General features: G+C 48.5%; 1 protein-coding gene across 2 annotated transcripts in view; it reads right to left on the reverse strand.

Annotated features, from left to right (window-relative positions):
- Nucleotides 1–20,278, reverse strand: part of MIB2 (MIB E3 ubiquitin protein ligase 2) — a 44,924-nt gene extending 24,646 nt beyond the window's left edge. Inside the window, exons 1-2 of one of the 2 annotated variants that reach the window (XM_074218729.1) lie at nt 20,069–20,278; nt 14,151–14,226 (exon numbers count right to left, since the gene is read on the reverse strand). The gene's annotated coding sequence lies outside the window, so the exon portion shown is untranslated. The remainder of the gene's footprint in view (nt 1–14,150; nt 14,227–20,068) is intronic. The other variant, XM_074218728.1, reaches the window with a different exon arrangement.
- Nucleotides 20,279–23,059: the final 2,781 nt, after the last annotated feature.

Consider the following 23,059-nt stretch of genomic DNA (forward strand, 5'->3'; position numbering starts at 1 on the left):
ACTGAGGCAGAGGTTAAATGACTTGCTAACAAATATCTAGTCCTGGTTTTGAATTCAAGTCTCCCAGACTGCAGGCCCATCACTCCATTCACCGCTCTGCCCAAATACCTATAAACATTAGATATTATTATTAATTATAACAAAGGATCCACCTATCCTCAAGTCCTGCCACTCCCTATCACTGCCCTCCTTGCCAGGCATGGTGTCTCAGGTTTTCCCTATGCTCACGATGGGGACTGAATGCTCAGCTCAGAACTCACCCAGATACCCCTGGTCTTTTCCCATACTACAATGACAGCTCTTCTCTGCCAGTGTATACCCCCGAGGGAGAAGGGGCAGTAGGGCCTTCATCTGTTGAGATGTCACAAAATTCACCCAAACTGAGTCAGGATGTGTCTCGGTGACCCAGCCGTGCTCCTCCCTGTCAGGCACCCCAGTCTGAGCGTGGGAGCCATTTCTGAAGTTCTCAGATGACTGGGCCAAGCTGAGGAGAGCTAGAACCCCTGGATTTGAGAGGTGGCAGGGCCTTTGGTCAGGGGCCACCCAGCCACATCCCATCTGAAAGAGTATCCTCCATTCACACACTGGATGAGTAGCTGACCAGTCTCTGCTGGAAGACCTCCAAGGTAGACTACTCCCACACTCTGGAACAGCTTCCACTTCATCACATCCAGCCTACTCCTACGTGCCGTCCCCCCCCTGCTCCTGGTTCTTCCCTCTGGGGCAAAGTCAGATGAAGCCAGGCCCTCCAGTCCCTCTTCAGCCTAAAGAAGCCCAGTTCCCTCTGCTGCTCTTTCAGTGAGTGACATAGATTCTCTTGTCCTGATTGGGGAGAGCTCACCCTTCTCTCCCTGGCCCAAGCTACCCAGCCTCGATTTTCCTGATAAACAATCGTGGGTAACCCTGCCCTCCTGTTGGCACTACCACTGTGTCAAGAAAAGGTAGCTCCCCTGAATGCCTTATGGCTCCAGCTGCCATCCCTGGAATCTCCTGGCTACCAATCCTGCCCCCGACTCTGAGGTGCCATCTTCCCCTATTAGAATGCAAGCTTCCAGAGACCAGGGACTTTCTTTACATTTGTGTCCCCAGCAAGAAGCCTTGTATCAGTCACAAGGGAAGCTTCAATTCTCTTGTGCTCATTTGTAGTCCTCTTTTGCTTTCTCTCAAGGTGGTCTTAGGTCAAGCCTCCCTGTTCCTGGAAACTATAACTCAATGGAGCCCAACTTTGGGCTACCAAGTCACATTGCTAATGTTTATGGAGTGTGCAGGCCACTAGTCCTAAATTGGCCTCTGAGTGGTTATGCACCACTGAGTTTCTCACCTCCTCTCCCTCTCATTTGTATGGGAGCCTCTTCTAGCCTCAATGTCCTATGATCCTGGACTGTTTGCAGGACACAAAGGGGAGGATATCTGAGAGAGTAATCTGAGAGAAGGGTGATCCCAGGTTGGCCACCCAGGAAAGACTGAATCTTTCCTGGCCCCTCCTTAGATAAGCCTAGTGGGCAAACTTCCCAAGGAAGAGGCTCAAAAATGACAGAAACTACAGAGCTGAACCACAACACACAGACATAGACAGTGGCAGAAAAGATCGTGGCTCATGGTGGGGGGGGGGGGGGAGAAGGCGGGTGAGGAACATGGCCTAGTCATGAGGGCAGAGGTAGAGGGTTGAGGGTCCTCAAAGGTGACTGCACCTGGGGCAGACATGGCCTGGCAATGATCCTCACACTGAGCTCCCAGACCCAGCGTGATCGGGAGAGGTCACCTGCTGCAGATGGAGCCTCTCTGAAAGTTGGGTGTGCACACCCACCAGTATTGGCCCAAAGCCTCGGCAGGGGCCATCTCCTCAGTGCCCATAAATCATTTTCTCTTGAAGGCCAAGATGGGAGTCTTGGCTTTGCCCTAGAATAACCTCAGTAGCCATTTGGTCCAACCCAAATGCCACAGGCAGTGTATCCACAATGACAGAGCCCAGGTAATCTGGCAGGATCAGCCCCTTTTCCACTCAAAGAGCTCAAACCCTTCACGCATGTTTCCTAATATTGAGCCTGCCTCTGCCTTCTAGGGTCAAGCAGGCCATGGCTCACACCTCTTCTACTACACAGCTCTTCAAACAGCCAAAGAAAACAATTATGTTACATCCTCCAAGTCTTCACTTTTCAAATTTGGAACCTCTGCCTTTCTTAATGTGGCCCAAGACGGCGATGGCTTTTTCTGGTGGCCCCATCACACTACTGACACGGTTAATCTGTGACCCATTAAAACCCCAAGATCTTCTTCAGACAAACTGCCAATTCTCCCTAATGTGAGGCTGATTTTTGTATCCAAGCATAAGACTGTTTGGGAATTGGGAATGAGTCTCTTTCTTCCCAGGGAATTCTCCCTAGGGAATGTCTTCTTTGATCTAGCCTAATGCTGAAGCCCAGGTCCTTTAATTAGCCCCCAGTTTTGTGTCATCTGCAAACCTGATGATCATATCCTCTTTGTAATAACTTCATTTTATAATATCTGATAATATTTGCAAAAGTCACTGAGACACAGATCCCTGTGGCCCTTTCCTGCCACATTCACCTTGATCCATTAACAACAAATGGTCATCCAACTAGTCCTGAATCTATCATCCACATCTCTCCACATCTGCTCCATAAGAGTGGTTTTAGGTGCTTCATGAAAGTCCTTTCAAAAAACCTAGGTCAATTGGATGTACAATATCCCCCCCCCCCATCTACTCGTTTAGAAACCCTGGGGTAATAAGAGTGTGATGCGCCCTTCATGAAGTCCTGCTCCTTTTGGTGATCACCTCTTCCATCTATCTCTCTTTACCAAACTGGTTCAGAATCTTCCCCCTTAACTCAATTCAAGCTTTACTGGACTCAAGTGGCAGCCTCTGTTTTCTCCCCTTTCTAAAGATCAGGACAACATGTATTGTTTTCCAGGCTCATGGTTCCTTTCCCACTTTTCCATGACCTTTCAAAGATCATTGCCAGTGGAACAATCATCCCATCTACCAGCTCTCATCTACTTGAGTCAAGTAACCAGCTTTGGTACTGTCCTCTTCAATGGAAAAGTCATTTTCTTTCTCAGAGAAAATAGGAACAAATTATAAATTAAGCCATTGATTCCTGCCTTGGTTATTAGCCATCATCATCCTTTCCACCTCAAGAAAAGGTCCCAGTCCTTCTCTGATGAACTTTCCCACAGGATCAATCCCCCCCCCCAATTGCTTGTTGTCCACCCCAACTCCATCTTTCTTTGAAATGATGCATTCCTGACCCTCTGTTTTCAAGGTTGGGCTGTCCTCAAATGCCTGCCATGGTTCCAATTTCTGGCCATTTTTTAAAATCTAAGTTGGTTGCTAAGTTTCCTCTATATCCACTTCAGTCTCATCACCTGCAATAATGTTTGTGAAAGACTTAACACACAGTCCATTATCTAAATGCTTCTCGCCTTCCTCTTCCTCTTCCTATCCTGTTCAAATAAAGCCTGTCGTTCCTCTCCTTAAGTGATTCCTCTTTGTCTTCAGAACTCCTTTCATGGGCACCTTCCAACAATTCTCCAATGGAATTTTAGTCCCTGAGATGGGACACTTTGGAATTTGTTCCCCAAAGCTGGATAAAAGACAAAGAAGAAAGTACAGTTGGAGGGGGAGTCAAATTTTCCTAACAGAGAAGAGTGCCTGGACCAAGGAATCCGCTGGCTTTTCCCTAAGGAATTGCCACAGCAAGCCCAGGCCTCTGCCTGGGCAACCCCATCCCACCCATGGACATGTGGTCTGGAAGAGGCTGACTGGACCAGCTTGGAAGGTTCTGCGAGTGATACAGGAGTTATACCATACAAAGGATGCCAGGCCTTTCCTAAAAGCCAAGGACACACTGATGGGTAAATTTGGAGCCTTGATGTGCCAGCATCCGGGTTCAACCCTTGGTGTGTGGTGGTCTGTGAGACCTTGGACAACATCAACCAAGCTGTGCCGGAACATGGTGATCAAAGTATTTAGTTCTAGAGTTCATTCTTAGTCATTTTTCTCATTTTAAATTTAAATTTTTTAATTTTAACTTTTTAGATTTAAACTAATTTTAAATTTAGTTTTTAAATTTTAAAACATCTGATTTTACAAAGGAGAAAAATGAAGACCAAAGACCATAGAATCAGATCTACAGCTGTAAGAAACGTCAGAGACCAACTACTCTTAACACCTTCATTTTATTTTGTTTGCTTCTTAGTTTTCTAAATTTGCCCTAGCAATTTTCATTTACAGAGTAGAACAGAAAAAAGAGGACTGCATAAGAAACTGCATATCTCAATTATATCTAGCTTGCTTTAAAAAAAAAGTACAGCATAAATTCAACATGTCACTTTCAAAGCTGTCCTGTTCATCTGTGTTCCCTTCTCTTTTCTGTGCATTTTCTTTTAAAAGCTTCTATGACTCACTTTCCTTTTCCCCCATCTCCACAACACCATGGCTGGTTCCCCCTTTCTTTCCAAACCTTATTACTAGTTTTGAATGAAAAAGAAAGAAAAATGAAAAACAAAATCCTTGTAACAAGATTAGTCAAACAAAACAATGCCACACCATCTGCCACTTCTATGTTTTCTTCTGCACCTCTGCCAGGGGTCAGTCCTCTGAAGATGTCTAAAGGGGGAAACTGAGGTTTGTGAAAGTTATGCAAGGTCATTCAGATGATGGATGTTGAGGTGGGATGAAGTCCAAAGCCCAAGAAAAACTGAGGCTTCAAGGTCCCATAGATAGTAGGTAGCAGATGCAGCATTGGACCCCTCTTCTGGGCCCTCTAGGCCCCACCCTCTTCCCACACACCTGGCATGCTGGCAAGCCCCTCCAAGCTCGTATCTCAAGATACAATCTTCCTCGTCTCCTCTTTCCTGCAGCCAGATACAATCAGAGCCTCTTGCCCAGCTTCAATCACATGACTTCCCTACCCCAAAAATGCTTTTATTGTGACGGCTGCTGCCTATGGCTTCCTTTGCTTGGCACTGAAGGGGACTCCAGCAGGGGCTGACTACTCTCTTCCACACCCATGCTCGTTCTGCTCCCTGGCCTTTGCCCATGGACTTGCCAGATCTTCCTCACCTTCCATGTGCTAGCTCAGGATCAGTTCCTCTCACCCACAATTCTCTGCTGCCCACCCATTCCAAGTTGTTCATCCTTTCCTTTGAGGGTCTATTGCATCACACGGTTTAGCAATCTGTTTTCCATGGTTGCTCCCTCCTTAGACACAGTAGGGCCACATCTCCCCACAGCACCTTGGCACAGGGCTAAACCCACAGGAAGTGATTGAGAAAGTCCTCACCAGCTGCTGTGCAAGATTGGCAGATGTACCAGAGATGATGTTCCTGAGGAGTCCTGGAGGGGAGGGGGTTGCTACCTCTAGTCTCTCCTGGGGGAGGGGGGGAGGGGGCAAGAAGGTCTAGGCTGCAGTAGTCACCACTTCCCTAAATGGCCTGGGAGCCAAATCGACAGGGCTGCATCAGTCCAGCAGGGGTGACAAAACAGCCTTTCCAGGTTTGTGATGAACCATTCTGTCTCCTCCATCTCTGGCTCCCTTCTTTCCCTGCCTGCCATCCCAGGTGGCCCAGCAGGTTGTGCGTCTGTCTCACATCATTCTCTGTTGGTCCTGTGCAGGCCCTGACAAATGGCATGCCATCCACTGGTTTGCCCCGGTTTGGCTTTCCCATCCATCCTCAGCAGTGCTGAGTGGCTCTGCAGGGCAGATGACCATAAGGCTTACCTAGGTCATCTCCTAGGGCCTGGGAGCCCAATTCAGCCTCTAAGGAAGGGGCAGGCCGACAGGGGAGCCTTTCCCCAGTCCTAAAAGGAGCAAGTTCCAGAGTTCCTACAAGCTGCAAAGATACCAAAGATCAGCCCCAGGCTGTCCATGCCATCTGGGGAAGCATAGGGGTCAAGGATTAGAAGCAGAACTTTATGGCAAGAGGTGAAATGTTAATGGGGAAGGGGAAGGGCTTGCTCTGGCCAGTAGGGTTGCCAGGAGTCCAGAAAGCAAGATTTCTGGCTCAGACCCCTGGACCTCAGTGGTAGGCTGTAGCAAGCAGAGAAAACGAACCCTAGCCAAAGACTGCCACCATTCAAGGCCTATCAGCCCCTGTCCTCCAGGCCAGGGTACCTGATTGTAGACAAACACCAAGTATTTTGATCAAGTCAGCCTTCCAAAAACAGACAAGAAGGCAACACTGGAAATTAGTTCATCTGAGGAAACCTTGCCTGGTGTCCCATCCCCTCACTCTGATATATCACATGGGAGGCAACTACAGCCAAGGGCCCCTTGCCCAACCAAAAATAAACAGCTCTGGTGTCCGTCTGCTAGACCCTTCTCCCATTTAGTACCAAATACAGTCCCAGGTAAAGCTGGTGAAATAGGGTCTATTTTTTTTGCAAGGCAATGGGGTTAAAGTGACTTGGCCAAGGTCACACAGCTAGGTAATTATTACGTATTTGAGGCCAGATTTGAACTCAGGTCCTCCTGACTCCAGGGCCATTGTTTTGTTTGACTAATCTCATTACAAGGATTTTGTTTTTCATTTTTCTTTCTTTTTCATTCAAAACTAGGAATAAAGTTTGGAGAGAAAGGGGGAACCAGCCATGGTGTTGTGGAGATAGGGGAAAGGAAAGTGAGTCATAGAATCTTTTAAAAGATTCTTTTAAAAGAAAATGTACAGAAAAGAGAAGGGAACACAAATGAACAGGACAGCTTTGAAAGTGACATGTTGAATTTATGCTGTACTTTTTTTTTAAAGCAAGCTAGATATAATTGAGATATGCCATTTCTTATATGGTCTTCTTTTTTCTGTTTCACTTTGTAAATGAAAATTGCTAGGACAAATTTAGAAAATTAAGAAGTAAACAAAATAAAATGAAGGTGTTAAGGTGCCACACCTAGCTGCCCTGAAATAGGGTCTTTTGGGCCAATATCCAGCTCAATCAGTCCTTCCCCACATGGTAAAGATAGGATCAAAGTTGCCTGGGCTCTGGCCCCCACATAAGATCAGGTATCCACAGACCTCAACCCAGCTGGGGCCCAAGGGCTGCCTTCCTCTTCTGCCCAGATAATTACACTTCTATTACAACAGGGCTGCTGGGCGCTCTCCCAATGCCCATTTAGATTGCTTGGTCGTTTTCATAGCACCAGATGGTAGCCAAGTCACAGCCCAGGCTGAAAAGAGAGTTTGGCAAGGAGGGCCAGAGAGAAGCCAGATCCTGCAGGCCTTGCTACTGGTGAGGGAGGCCTCCCTTTCCATGTAGAACACTGGCTTGCTTGCTTAGACTGATCACAATGTCTTAAATATCAGGTCTGAAAATAAAGGATTTGCCTTCTCCTTTACTTTCTTCCCCTCCCCTATCAAAACATGTTCTCAATTGCCAGCTGCTTTGTGGGGAGAGGGAGCCCTTATGCCATCCTATCTGTCCAGAACAAGCCAAGATAACGATTTGGCCAATTCATCGGAGGCAGACAGGTGGGTGGGAGGGTCAGCCACAGGTGACAGAGGACCAAAGCAGCTGGCACTTTGGAGACATAAGCAAGAGTCAAGTTGGGAGGACAGGGTTCTGAGAAGAAAGAAAAACAGAAGAACAAATGTGGGGTGGGCCAGGGCAGAGCAGCTGGGCCAAACTCACAAAAAGGGTGTGGCAAGGCAGACATCGAGCCCCAACAACAACTGGAAACTGCAAAAAGGCAGCAGGCTCTGGGCCAGAGGGATGGCCAAGGGCACCAGGAATCTAAGCAGGCACAGAGGCCCTGCTGCCAGACCAAGGGGGACCCTAAGGGGCTCTAGTTGGGGATGGGGGCTCTTCTCATGGCCTGGAGAGCTCCAGCTTAGGAGGTAGACCTCAAGGAAGAAAGAGCACCCTGCAACAATCAGATCTGGGGGGAAGATGTGTCTAAGCTTTCTGGGGGCAGGGCCGAGTCACTTTTGCCTTGGGAGTCCCAGTGCCCCACCATTATCCCCGGTATAACAAATGCTTAACAAATGTTTGCCCAGGGAAAGTTCGAAGTGGATGTGGAGGCAACCTCCCTGCTGGATCGAAGCAGGTAAACTCATTCACACTCCTTGGCTCTGGACAAGTGGCTGTTCCACAGCTTCGTGATCATAGCTAAAGAGCTTGAGGTTGAAATTTTGTGTGAGACACTTTCATTTAATTCTCACAACAACCTGGGAGGGAAGGGTTAATGTTATCCCCACTTTACAGATGAGGACACTGAGGCAAGCAGAGGCTAAATAAGTCTTGCCCAGAGTCCAAGTGTCCGAGACTGGTTTTGAATTTGGGTCTTCCAGTCTCTGGCCTGGCTTTCTTCTTCGCCACCTCAGAACAAACACTAGGCCACGTGGGAAGAGAGAATCAAATAAGCAACAGATAGGGACAGGCCTAGGCAGGCTGGGAGCCCTGGAGGTCCCTGGGTTCCAAGCACTGGCACAGCTTCCCCTTGCCCATACCTCCTACAAAGCTTAGTGGCACAGACTTAGAGGAGAAAAAGTACCTGACCCTCCTCATTTGGCCTACTGAAATTAGACACAATAGTTTTAACAGTTTGGCATGTCTGTATTGTCTCCTAAATTATCCAGCACCCTCTGTGTCTACGGCGAGCAAGGCAGCCCCAGGTGTTGGCCTTTCTGCACCTCCCATACTGTCTTTTACCTATTTATGGCCCCTGAACTGGGCAGGTCCCAGGGACAGCAACATTCTAACAGAGGCACGAGACTCAGCCCTAGAAGGGATCCCACAGCTCACCCAATCATTTGATTCCCTCATTTTATGATAAGAAAACTGAGGCCAAGAGACAGGAAATAGCTTGCTGGGGTTCCAGAAGTGATCGGTGTTTGAGATGATGCTGGCCCTCAGATCTCCTGGTTCCTGGCTTTAAGCCCCTTTCCTTCTACTATGCTGCCACAGAGGAGAGGAGAGGGGAGGAGAAGGTCCCCCAATCAACAAGCTACTAAGACTGAGGAGTAAAGAGTTGTCTCTAAGAGGAAAGAATGTCATATCCATGACTAATCCAAATCATAATCAAATCTGGAAGAACAGGACATGATATCCAGAAACCCAGTCCAAAGGCCAGAAGCCTGGCATATATCTGGAAAGGCCTCATGGAAAAGAGACTCAAGCCTAGGTCTGAAGGACATGTAAAAAGGAGATAAGCAGAGAAGAGGTGGAAGGGTGGGAGGGCATGCCAAGCACAAAGGAGAACATAAGTAAACATGCAGAAGGGGAAATCTCCAAGGGGTGGAGGTGGCAGGACAATGGGAAGGGCCTGACTGAACAGAGAGGTCAGACAGGGAGATAAGGATGGAGAGGTAAGCCAGGCAGCCTTGAATGACAAATCTGGATTTGATCTAAGAAAGAAGAGGAATTCATAAATCCTTTAGTAAGAAGGTGGCCTTTAGGGGGACTGATCTGGCAGATTGGGCAAAATACACTGGAAGGGAAGAGACAGGAGACAATGTGAGCAGGGAAGCGGCTGCTTCTGCTAACACAGGCACTGTGGGAATGAAGGCATGATGAAGGAAGAGTGGGCAGAATTTGGTGACTGATTGGCTAGAGGTGATAAAGACAGGCTGAATGGGTGGCGAGGACATGGAAATAGAAATGACCTAGATGTGGCTGGGAGGCAGTCAGAGATGGCGCTTTAGACTCCAAAGCTACCTTTAGAGAGGAGACAGTCGAAGCTCCCAAAGAGGACAAGGGCTGGGTCTGGAAGAAATTCATAGGTGGGGACTTGGGGAAAGGCCAGAAAACTATCCACAGTTGCAGCCAGATGATAGCAGAGGACTTCTCCCCTCCCCTCCTGGGCCTCCTCTTGGCCCAGGGTATGTCTGCTGGGGGCACAGCAGGCAGAGACTCAGGCACCAGGATAGGGGCAGGAATCCAAAAGCCAAAGAGTCTAAGGTTTGGGAGAACCAGGACAGGTGAGAACAAGTCAGTTCAGCTGGACAGACACCGCCGACAGGCAGTGGATCAGGACAGCACTGAAGGGCAAAACAGACAGGCTAGGTTGGGTGGGTAAGTCTAGCCTGACTTAGCCCAGGTTCTGGTACACAGCAGGTGTTTAATTAATGTTAATTGATTGAGTGACAGGCCATCAGGAGTCCAGAGTGAGAGAGAGTGAGAGAGAGTGAGAGAGAGAGAGAGAGAGAGAGAGAGAGAGAGAGAAAGCAGTGAGCTCAGGTGAATGTGAGCTCTAGTCAGGAGGACTCGAGTTCAGATCCAGTCTCAGACACAGACCAACTTTGCATCTTAGGACAAGTCATATCATCCTGATTATTTGCCCTCCTACCCACCCACCCCCAAATAATAATAACTACTTGATGCCCAACTAGCATCCTCTTATATATTTTATCCTAGAGAGGGAGACCAATTTTCATGCCTGGGCATTCTGAAGTTCAGAATGGAGAGCAAGGGGTGGCTGATGGGATGGATTTCAGCAACTCTGGGGAAGGAGAGAATTGACCCTCCAGGCTTTTCCTTGATGGCTAGCATTTCTAGTGGGCAACTTTTAAAGTTTAAGGACTCATCCTGTGGCTTTTCTGGGGTCCAAGTAGAGTCCAGAAGAGAAGTTAATCCCTTTCCACTAGGAAAGCCACTTCTTCCGACTCATAAATGAGGACCCTCATAAGGAAACCCAAGACTGTCTTTCTCCCCGAAGAAGTCTCTGCTCATTCTCCAGCTTGGTTTCAAACTGCAACATCATTGATCCATCTAGGATAAAGTCATCAGCTTTGGGAGCCAGGTCTTCTCCTTGCCTTGATCCCATTCACCTTGCTATCCTTCCTGTAAAACCCCAAGCTGCTCAAGGACAGGTGCCATGTTGTTTTTCACCTGTGGCTCCTCCCCAGGCTTCACCTAGTGAATGGCATGGAGCCCCTAGATTGGGGGGACAAGACTAGGGGCCTCCTCTTCTTCCAAGGGTCCCTGGCTTAGTTAGAAGACAAACTAACAAACAGGGAAGGGGAATGGGGAGGCTCGGGTCCTAGGGCAAATCTCCTAACTTTATAAAGGTCTTGATAGCTATAATGTGCTCAGCTCTGCAGAGACAATGCAGAAAAGCAGGAGATCAAGTCAAGGGGATTAAAATCCCACTGGAAAGCCAAGGCTATTATACATGAAATATGCTAAATAATAGATGACACTGATGTTGCCTAATTAAGTGCCAGGCTGTGTGGCACAGACAGTAACTACCAGCAAGGGTGTCAGAGGTCAAGATGACTTGTGTATGCTCTCACCAAGGCCAACCCTTTGATCTCATCCCTTTCCACCTCCTTCACTATCATTCCTTTCTCTAATCTTCAGTGTCTCCCATCTTTGCCTATTTTCCAGGATCCAGATTCCCTTCAACCATTAAAAAAAAAAGGCAGGGGGTGGCTAGGTGGCACAGTAAATAGAAATACAGCCCTGGAATACAGGAATACAGCCCTGGAGTCAGGAGTATCTGAGTGCAAATCCAGCCTCAGACACTTAATAATTACTTAGCTGTGTGGCCTTGGGCAAGCCACTTTAACCCCATTGCCTTGAAAAAAAAAATCTTAAAAAAAAAAAAGGCAAACAAACCCACTGACCCTACCATTTCTTCAGGATATCATCCAAAGTCTTTTCTTCCTTTCCTAGTCAAATTCAGAGCAAGCCCTGTAGACTCATGACCCTCCCCCACCTTCATGCAATCCAGCTTCCCACCCAGTCATTCAACTATAACTTATAACTTTGTTAAGTTCTGATACTCTTATTAGTTGCCCTCTCTATAGCACTAACACTGCTGGTGAGCTCTTGGTACTCTCACTTCTCTTCTCTGGGTTTTCTGGAATCATTGCCCACAGCCTTCGCGTGTGTGTGTGTGTGTGTGTGTGTGTGTGTGTGTGTGTGTGTACTCCAGAATTCTAACCTGGGTCCTCCTCTCTGTGGGCCCTTTCTCAATGATCTCAGTTTCCATGGGCTCAGTTACCTTCTCTCTGCAGAGGATGCCCATACCTACAGATCCAGACCTAGTCTCTGTCTCTGATATCCACTCCATGAATGGCCTGAGGGCACCTTAAATGAAATATGACCTAAACAGAATTTGTTATCTCTCTTTATTCCTCTTCCCAACTTTCCTCTTTCTGTTAGGGTACCCCCACCATCTTTCCTATCACCCAGATGTGAAACCTTGAATCTTTATTCTTCATTCCCTCTCACCCCTATCCCCAGGCCAAATTCTAGTTTTACCCCACATTCTTCTCCTTTAAGTAAACACTATGATTCAAGCCCTCATCCCTTCTCACCTAGATCAAACTACACTGTCCCCCAACTGGTCTCCCTGCCTCAAGTCTCTCCCCTTGTCAATCTACCCTCTACATACAACTAACTGCAAAGAGCATAGATGAGAGTACAATACTCTCTTATCCAAAGAGATCTAATAATTCTTAGAAACGCCTAAGTTTGGCATTTCAAGCTCCTCCCACTGCTTCACTTCACTCTCCTCCCCACCCCAATGTGGCTCTAGGCTTCCAGTCCAGACTCAGAATGAACGTAAAAAGCAATCGTTTCTTGTTTTGGGGGGTTTTTGGCCTGGGTAAAAGAAGCCATTCTTTGCCTTGTTTCTATTAACTCCTTTTTAATACATTATACTTCAACTCCCTCCTGGGTCTTGTCTATATATATATATATATATATATATATATATATTCCTTCTAACTGCCCTAACAAATGAGAAAGTTCACATCAGTTATCAGTATCCTTTGCCTCATTGCTAACCAGGCCTTAATCACAGAATGGGTGCTGCTTCAGACCAACTGAGACCTGGGAAAGATGCTAAAAGGCCTGTGTCCCTTGAATTCTCCGGAGTGGGGTATAGGAATTATAGAGAAATATGGGCTCCAGACCTTGCCTCCCAGGAGTTCCTAGTGGAGTTAGAGAAGCCAGTGCCAAAGACTTGGTCTTGAGAACAGTATAAAAGAAGGAAGGGGAATCTTTATTCCAAGGTCTCCCACTGCATTTGGGCCCATCTCCAGTCAGCCTGATTCCTATCTGGCCACTGGACCCAGATCGGCTCTGGAGGAGAAAGTGAAGCTGGTGACTTTGCACAGCCTTTCCTCACTTAAATCCAATTTACTTGCATATTATGGCATCACCTCTCTGATGTCATGGTCTTCTTCAAGTATGAAGGAAAAACAACACAAACACACTTCCTCTTCACACGCTCCATGTTCCAGTCAAATTGGTCGATCTGCTATCTTATTTTTTTAAACGTATCTTAAGCTTCTTTTCACTTCTTTATTTCTGGCTCAAGTTGTCTCCTATGCCCTCACTTCATGGCATTAGAATCCCCTAGAGACCTTCAAAGCTGAGTTCAAGGGCCTGATTCCACCTCTGCCACCCCGGCCACTAGCAGCATCCCACAAGAAAGTATCATTTACTTAGACCCCCCCCATGCCACCCCCTTCCCCAGTAGAATGGAAGAACCTCAAAGGAAGGACCCTTATATTTACAGTGCCTAACCCAGTTCCTAGAACATAATACAGCAAGTGCTTAATAAATGCTTACTGACTGATGAAGCATTTTAAGGCCCGCAAAGCCATTTTTTCACAATAATCCTGAGGGAGTGGATTTAAGTATCAGAATTCCTATTTTAACAAGGACAAATTGGGGCCTGGGCAATTCAAGTGACTTGGTTCCACAGCTGGAGTCTGAAATGGAATTCCAAACCAGACCTCTTCACTTCAACTCCAGAGCTCCGTCCACTTCTCCAAACACCCCCTCTCTTAGCCAAACCAGCTTCAGAACCACTTGGCAGATGTAAATATGCAAATAATTATGCCCATCCATTTAAAACCCCATTTTCAAAGCCACAAAGGAAAATAACTGCCAACATAGCACTTTCTAATTATCTTTCCTGTAAATAGAGGGACCGGCTTCTCAGATTGTGCAATACAGACTATTTCCACATGCGTGTCACTATTACAATCACCAAGTCAAATAAATTACTGATCTTTTTTTTAATCATCACAGATGCTTCAAGTTATCATCATGCCCAACAGCTAACAGTTCATAGAAACCACCAATAGCCATCTGAATAGCTCCACTTGTGGCCATTCTTGCCTCAAAGTCAGGACTTTCGGGGGTGGGGGAAAAAGGAACACAGGTAAATGGGACTTACCTTAACTCTAATTGCAAGTTCCCCTCTGGATTCTGTCCCTTCCTGGGTCACCAAGCAGGTCAACAAACAAACCTTCCTAGAAGGATCAGCAAGCAATGCAAAGAAAGAGAAGGAGGGATCAATTCAACAGAAGAGCTGAAAGCTGGGAGCTGAAGCATCAACCTAAAGCTCAGAAGACAGTAGCAATCACCTACTCTCCCCTTCCCTCTTTTATACTGCTCTCAAGACCAAGTCTTTGGCACTGGCTTCTCTAACTCTACTGGGAACTCCTGGGAGGCAAGGTCTGGGGCCTGTATTTCTCTATAATTCCTACACTCCACTCCCAGGAGAATTCAAGGGACACAGGTGTTTATAATAATGTTAGAATTGAACATGGGTATTTAAAACAAGGGACACTAGGTGGCACTACGATGCAGAGTGCCAGGCTTGGAGTCAGGAAGACTCATCTCCCCAAGTTCAAATCTGGCTTCAGACACTTCAGACATCATGTAACCTAGGCAAGTCATTTAACCCTGTTTGCCTCAGTTTCCTCATCTGCAAAATGAGCCAGAGAAGGAAATGGTTTTCTCTGTCAAGAAAACCCTAAATGGGATCACAAAGAGTTAGACAAAACTGAAATGATTTAACAACAGCAAAATTTAAAGTAAATTAAGTCAGGGCAATATCCCTCTTCTATGCTAAGACTGTCATCAGAGGCTGGATTCTGAACATGTACAAGGGAGCACAGAACACTCAGAAAATTGTCTCCCCCAAGGAGAAAACATATAGTAGGAGGAGGAGCTGTCGAGCTTGGCCTGGAAGAAAGGATCAGCTGATGTAATGACTAAAATTATTACCTTCCTAGGGAAGGTTTTCCAAGACAAAGTCATGATACAGGAAGCCTCGCCCTCCAGCTGTCGAGGGTAAGAACAATTCTCATGAGCCCTTATCAGCATGAGGTGGAAGGTCAAGAATGAACATGGAGGCAAGTTGCTCAATTCTGGCCAAGAAGACAAGTTTTCACAAGGGCTAAGGGGAGTTTTGTCATAACAGGGAGATCAGGAATGAGTGGAATGCCCTTCCTCCTCCTCTCACTGGGGAGAGAATCTGCTTAGGTCCTTCTAGGCTCAGGGCAGAGGCCTTGCCACCTCTCGTCCTCCTCCAAGAAGATTCTCCCTAGCTCTCTCCCTCTTCCAATGATTTTCTCTTGACTTCTCTGAAAAGAGCAGCAACTGGATAGAGAAGCCCTGCCTTCTCACCCATATTGGCTGTGAGATCTTAGACAAGTCTCTTTGAGACCCTGGTCTCTAGAAGATGCAGATAGTGTTAACCTGTTTGGGTAGAGGGGGCCTCCTCATTAGGAACTTAACTGTTCCAATGAAATGACAGCCCCAGGCCCTGTCTTCTCTCTTCCTCAACTATGTACAACAATTCTATCATTCCACCTAGCAGAATGAGGGCTACATGATGGAGAATCACTGGTGTTCTCCCCCATTCACTTCTAGGTCAATCCCTCTATCCCTTAGAATAGAAGGGGAAGAAGGTGGGCAGCAGACAGCTCCTTCCAGATCTCCATGGCAGGGCAGTCAACTCATCACTTCCTAGACTCCTTGGGATTTTTATCATTCCCCCCTTTCCCTGCTTGTTTTTTTAGGTTTTTGCAAGGCAAATGGGGTTAAGTGGCTTGCCCAAGGCCACACAGCTAGGTAATTATTAAGTGTCTGAAACCGGATTTGAACCCAGGTACTCCTGACTCCAGGGCCAGTGCTCTATCCATTGAGCCACCTAGCTGCCCCCTCCCTGCTTTATTTTTTAGGCATTCACTTTCTCCCATTAGACTGTAAGCTCCTGGAGAGCAGGGACGAACTTTTGCCTTTCTTTGTATCCCTAGCCCCCTCAAATCCAAATCACCTGCATGTTAAGGCATCACCCCCTGAAGAACAAACATCATCATCCCCAGCTAAGCACAAAGGCTTGTGCTTAGTAGGAGCTTAATCAATGTTTGGTGGGCTGAATAACTCAGATGTACTCATTTTTATGGAGTTTTTGTTTAACTAGTTTGGTAACAAAAAAGGGTTCAAATGGAAGGGTAAGAAACTATTTCCAGAAATGACTTCAATGTTAGAACAAAAGACATCAATAACACATATGAAATTGGGGGGGGCGGGATAAGTTTATCCAGGGGCGAACTGTTTCTCCTGTGTTTGTGTCTCCCAGTTGGTGCTGAATTGCCTGGAACACCAGGTCAGCCCAGGGGGAGTCCCACAGATACGATGGTCTTTTCACCATCCCTTTCTCTGCCAGTCCCTGGTCTCAGGCAGACTGTTCCACCTAGGACTGGGACAAAGATTCTAAAGTCTGCTAAGAACTGGAGGTGGGACCTTTCCTTTTACCCCTCCTTTTACCAGGAGTGCCCACAGATGAGCAGAGAGAGAGAGAGAGAGAGCACCCAAAAGCCCTGGCTCAGCTCCTGCCTCTTCCCACGTCCTGGGAGGGGACCATCTCTAGGCAGTCTCTCAGGGTGCTCCAGGCACTAGGAGGGGAAGCCAGCTGGCCTCAGAAGGTCCTTCCCTTCTGCTCTGGGGCACAGCCATTCTTGAGTCAAGCATTCTCCCCAAGCAATCAAGGCACACCAAGGAAAAGTTAGCTATGAAGACAAAGGAAGGCACCAGGAATTAGACTCACAGATCATCTAGAAGACTGGGTGACTGGGCAAGAGACAAAAGGGGCAGATATGGCTTCCCTAGTCAGGCAGCAAGCATTCATTAAGCATCTACTGTGTACCAGACTTGGGCTAAGAAGTTCTCTTTCTGCTCAGGGAGATGATGTGTCCATACAAAATGCAGACAAAGCAAAGGAAGGCAGCAACAGTGGCAGCTGGAGGGGCCAGGTGGAGGTGGAGGTGAAAGGCCTTCTGCAAAAGGGGGCACTGGATCGAGTCCTGGAGGAAGCCAGGGATGCTGTGAGATCGAGGTGAGGAAGGAGAGGAAACCAAAAAGGGGAAAGTTGAGAAGGGCTGAAAAGCCAAAGGGAGGATTTTTTTTTTAAAATATTTGATCCTGTAGGTAACAAGAAGCTATGGAAGTCCACCGAGGTCAGTCGGGATAAATGAAGCCGCGTACAGTGTGCCAGGCCACAGAATAGGCTAGGGAAACCAAGAAGGCTCCAAGGAGCTCACAGTCTAGTGGAGGAGGCAACACATCAACAGCTCGGCACAAGCAAGAGATAAAACGGGATTAACCGGAGACAGAGGGAGTGAAGGGAGGACTACAGAGCTTGGCAATGATTGGGCATAGGAGGTGAGAGTGAGACACTGAGAAGGAAAGCTAGGGCAGATCAGGAGCAACCAGAAAAGGGGCAGTGCCCTCAACAGTAACAGAAAAGTTAGGAAGACAGAAGGCTGAGGAGGAAAAAGAAAGACCTCTGGGTAGGTCAGGTTGAGTTGGAGATGCCTACAGAACATACATATGGGACAGATAGGTGGTGCCACCATAGTGCAGAAAATGCCAGGCCTAGAGTCAGGAAGGTTCATATTCCTGGGTTCAAATCCAGTCTCAGATGCTTACTAGCTATGTGATTCTGGGCAAGTCACTTAACACTGCCTTAGTTTCCTCAAATAAAATTTGACCTAGAGAAGGGAATGGCAAACTACTCCAGTATCTCTGCCAAGAAAATCCCCAAAAGGGCTCGCAAAGAATAGGACATGATTGAAAAATGACTGAATAACAACAAAAGAGACATTTGGTCCAGGATGTCCAAAAGACACTTGGGGATGAGGGACTGGAGTTCAAAAGGAGACTGAGGATGGCTGTGTGGATTGGGAACTATCTGCAGAGACTATAATTGAACCCCTGGGAGCTGATGAGATCACCTAGTGAATAGAGAGGAAGAAGAGAAGACCCAGGACAGAGATTAAGGGGACCCTAGACAGGGAAAGTATCTTATATGCAAGAGGAAATGATGAGTAGCATAAAATGATTAAGAGATAAAGATTAAAAGATTCACAGGAGACTAAGAATGAGGACAGAGAAAAGGCCAAGTGGCTTAGACTGACCCTCTACACACTTAGCCTGCTCCTGGCTACCTCTTCTCCAGTCCCTACATAGTTCAGTATTCCTTTAATTCAAATGGCCTTTTTTGTCTTCTCCAAATCCCTCTATGGCCTCCTCTTCTTCCTTCCCCCCATTCCTCTGGGGATCAGCGGGGATCAGGGAGGACATCCCTGAGAGAGCACCAACATGAAGACAAGTTTCCTGGATCTAATGACCATCTCTGACTCTAAATGTGTGACTCAAGGCAAGTCACTTCTCATTGGTAAAAGGGGGAAATAATGCTTTACAACCTACCTCCTAGAGACCATGAGGCAAGCATTTTGTAAAAACCTTGAAACTTGGTGCAAATGTAAACTATTATTCCCCCATTTCTGAGTACTTTTTCTCCTCCTCATCCTGGAACCTCCGAAGTCAGCTGGTATATTCTAAACCTGAACAAAAATCTAAAACATCCCAGATCTTGGGTCATCTTGCCCTTGCTGGAAGGAGCAATCCAAGATCACCAGGAGCAGGAAGCTCCCTACTCCGGGGCAGCCCTGTCCAATTCAGCACCACTGTAGGCCTCCCCGCCCGGCTCCTCAGCTCCATCCCCCAATGGTCCCCCCTTCTCTCATCCTTCCCCCACCTCTCAGGAATTCTCTTTTCTTCCACTACAGACTCAACCTTCTGTGGTCCCTCTTTTCAGCCTAGCCCATTTCTGTGACCCTCCCCCCCCATTTACTCCAATCCATCTCTGCGGTCCTCCTTTTCCCATTCCTCCCTTTTCTTTCCCCCCCACCATCCCTCTGGGGCCCCCCTTATCCTCCTTCCCTTTTCCTCTGTGGTTTCCCCCTTCTCCCCTTCCCCATTATCATTGGTCCCTCCCCATATCTCTCTGTACTCCCCTTATCTCCATTCCTCCTTTCCCTCCCCCCCGTGATGCTCCCCCCCTGCTCCCTGCTCCCCCTGCCCCCTGTGATGCTCCCGCTCCCCCTGCCCCTCGGGGATGCTCTTTTCTTCCCCTCCCCCTTTGGTCCCCTCCCCACATCCCTCTGTGCTCCCCTCATCCCCCCTGTGATGCTCCCGCTCCCCCTGCCCCTCGGGGATGCTCTTTTCTTCCCCTCCCCCTTTGGTCCCCTCCCCACATCCCTCTGTGCACCCTCATCTCTCCTGTGATGCTCCCGCTCCCCCTGCCCCTCGGGGATGCTCTTTTCTTCCCCTCCCCCTTTGGTCCCCTCCCCACATCCCTCTGTGCTCCCCTTATCTCTCCTGTGATGCTCCCGCTCCCCCTGCCCCTCGGGGATGCTCTTTTCTTCCCCTCCCCCTTTGGTCCCCTCCCCACATCCCTCTGTGCTCCCCTTATCTCTCCTGTGATGCTCCCGCTCCCCCTGCCCCTCGGGGATGCTCTTTTCTTCCCCTCCCCCTTTGGTCCCCTCCCCACATCCCTCTGTGCTCCCCTCATCCCCCCTGTGATGCTCCCGCTCCCCCTGCCCCTCGGGGATGCTCTTTTCTTCCCCTCCCCCTTTGGTCCCCTCCCCACATCCCTCTGTGCTCCCCTCATCTCTCCTGTGATGCTCCTGCTCCCCCTGCCCCCTGTGATGCTCCCGCTCCCCCTGCCCCTCGGGGATGCTCTTTTCTTCCCCTCCCCCTTTGGTCCCCTCCCCACATCCCTCTGTGCTCCCCTCATCTCTCCTCCTTCCCCCCCCCCGTGATGCTCCCGCTCCCCCTGCCCCTCGGGGATGCTCTTTTCTCCCCCTCCCCTCCCCCTCCCCACACCCCCCGGTTCCCCTCCCCCACCCTCGGACCCCCTCCCCCTCGGGCCCCGCCCCCTGGCGGCCCCGCCCCTGGCCCCAAAGTTTCGGGCCGGGGCGGCCCCGGCGGGCGGGCGGCCGGAGCGGCGGCTCTGACCTGCGCTGCGTCCCGGGCGGGGGCCTCCCCGGAGCCCGCTTCGGGCGGGGCGGTTGGCCGGCCCGCCCGCCGGGGCCGCTCCGAGGCTCCCTCGCCGAGCGGCTCCGCCGGTCCGTGTGTCCGTCCGTGCGTCGGGCTGTCAGGGCCAGCGGGGTCGCCGCCCGCCCGCCGCCGCCTGCCAGCGCCGCCCCGACGGGCAGCTTCGGGGTTCAGGAGCCGCCGCGGGGGCTGCCGGGAGTCGTAGTGCGCATTAGGCTGGCGCGCCACCCCGGGGGGGCGGAAGGCGGACCACAACTCCCAGGAGGCCCCGCGGGAGCCGGGAGCCGGGACCCCTCGGGCGCCGCCGCCTGAGAGGCTTGAGGCTGGGCAGAGACGCCGCGGGGGCGGGGCCGGGGCGGGGGCGGGGCTCGGGAGCGGCGGCGCGGCGCCCCCTGGCGGCGCCGAGAGGAAGGGCCGCAGTCGGGCGTCCGAGCCCCGGGGGAGCCCCCCCCAAGCTCTGGTCTTCCAGATCCGACCCCGGGCACGGAAAGAGCAGGTGTGGCCCTCTGCCAGCAGGAGCTTCCAGCGGCCGCTGTGCCCTGGGGCACCCGAGCCCCGGAGGAATGTCCCCAAGGCCGGTGCAGAACTGTCCCAGGCGCTCAACCATCCTCCTCCTCCTCCTCCTCCTCCTCATCATTATAAATAAGCCACGTTTCAAGGCTCTCTAGCTTCCTAAGGATGAAGCCTTGCACCTTCCTATATCTTCATATCACCAAGTGAACACCTGAAGGTACAAAAAGAAAGGCAAAAAGCCAAGCCCTGATCTCAAGGAGATCATCATCTCCATGCAAACATGTGGAAAGCTGATGTGGACAGGGTAGAGCACGCTCATCATCTACATGCAAACATGGAGAAACATGATGTGGACAGAATAAAGAAGGCTAATCTACATGCAAACAGATGTAGAAACCTGATGTGGACAGGGTAAAGCAGGATCATCATCTACATGCAAACGGATGTAGAAACCTGATATGGACAGGGTAAAACAGGATCATCATCTACATGCAAACAGAAACATGATGTGGACAGGGTAAGGGTAAAGCAAGATAATCTCTGAAGGGTTGCCCTGCCTAGCCTTAAGGGGGTTGGGAAAGATAGGTTTCCTTTAGGAGGTGACACTGGTTGAGACAGTGGAAGAGAGAATTTCAGACATCAGGGAAAATACACAGCCTGGGGAGATGAGTTTTGTGTTTTGCTGTGGAGGAATAGCAAGGAGACTCATTTCACAGGAGTCCAAGTGAATAAGGTGAAGCACCTGGAGTCAAATGACTTTTTTTTTAGTTTTTTTTTTTGCAGGGCAGTGGGGTTAAGTGACTTTCCCAAGGTCACACAGCTAGGTAATTATTAAGTGTCTGAGGCTGGATTTGAACTCAGGTCCTCCTGACTCCAGGGTCCATGCTCTATCCACTGTGCCACCTAGCTGCCCCCAAATGACTTTTAAATGGACTCTAACCCCCTTTCACTAGCTGTGTGACCCTGGGAAAATAACCTAGCATTTCTGGGCCTCAGTTTTCTCCTCTATAAAATGAAGGAGTTGGATTCATGAACTCTAGGACCCCTTCTAACTCTACATATATAATCCTAGCTGTATGCCCCTGGAAGTGATGATATTTGTCCCTCCTTCTTGAAGAAGAACATGACAGGAAGGTAATGCTATGGCAAATACATGAATGGATTTGTGCTAAGTCTCCTCCAGAGTCATCTGGGTCCAGTGGCCAGATATGAATCAAGATGACAGGAGATGGCCCTGGATGTGAGGCAATCAGGGTTAAGTGACTTGCCCAAAGTCATACATCTAGTAAGTGGTAAGTGTCTAAGACTGGATTTGAACTCCTGTCCTCCTGGCTCCAAGGCCAGCAGTGCTCTATCCACTGCACCACCTAGCTATTCCCTCAGTAAAATGGTGATCCTATATAGGACCTTCATTAGAGCATTATAAGAATCAATATTTGCAAAGCATATGGCAAACCTTAAAACATTGTTTATAAATTTGAGTTATTGTTGCTGTTGTGGCCAAAAAAATTAATCCTCCCTGTATCCAATATAGTACTATGTCTCTCTGAACTTAACTGTGTTGGTTTTGAATGGACTGGAAGAACAAACTGGAAAAAAGGAACAGATCTGTCAATATTTCTATAACAAGTTACTTCCCATTATGCTTCAGATTTTAAAGTCACTGTTTTTCACAGTGCTACATGAGCAAGTAGTTGCTCTTCAGTGATTTTCAGTCATAACCAACTCTTTGTGACTTCATTTAGGATTTTCTTACCAATGATAAGGGAGTGGTTTATCATTTTCTTCTCCAGCTCATTTTTACAGATGAAGAAACTTAGGCAAAAAGGATTAAATGACCTGCCCAAGGTCACACAGCTAATAAGTGTCTGAAGTTAGATTTGAATTCACAAAGAGGAGCTCTCCTGACTCCAGGCCCAGCTTTTTATCTGGTGTGCCATGATAGAAAGTACACTAAACCAAACAAGATGACTCTGCTCCTGTAAAGGTCAAGAACATCCAGGTCCAGGCTGGAAGCATCAGAATTTTAAGGGCATTGAAGGACCAGTTCTCAAGACACATGAAAGAAAGAAAACAAATGGTTAGGAAGTTACAAACCAGCTTACTTCCTCCCCCCAAACAATTATTGAGAAAACATTAATAAATTCTGACTCATGTGCCTACTTTCTCATCTCTAGAAAATTCTCATGATGAAAATATGTAGAGAAGAAAATGACATTCTAAAGTAGAAGGACAGCTAGGTGCTACAGTGGATGCAGCACTGGCCCAGGAGGATGGGAGTTCAAATCTAGTCTCACACACTTGACTCTTTCTAGCTGTGTGACTTTGGGCAAGTCACATAACCCTGACTGTCTCACAGCCAGGGCCATCTCCAGTCATCCTGATTCATATCTGATCACCACCCAGGTGACTCTAGAGGAGAAAGTGAGACCAGTGACT

The sequence above is a fragment of the Macrotis lagotis genome, chromosome 1 (assembly GCF_037893015.1).
Source record: "Macrotis lagotis isolate mMagLag1 chromosome 1, bilby.v1.9.chrom.fasta, whole genome shotgun sequence".
In the NCBI taxonomy this organism is placed as follows: domain Eukaryota; kingdom Metazoa; phylum Chordata; class Mammalia; order Peramelemorphia; family Peramelidae; genus Macrotis; species Macrotis lagotis.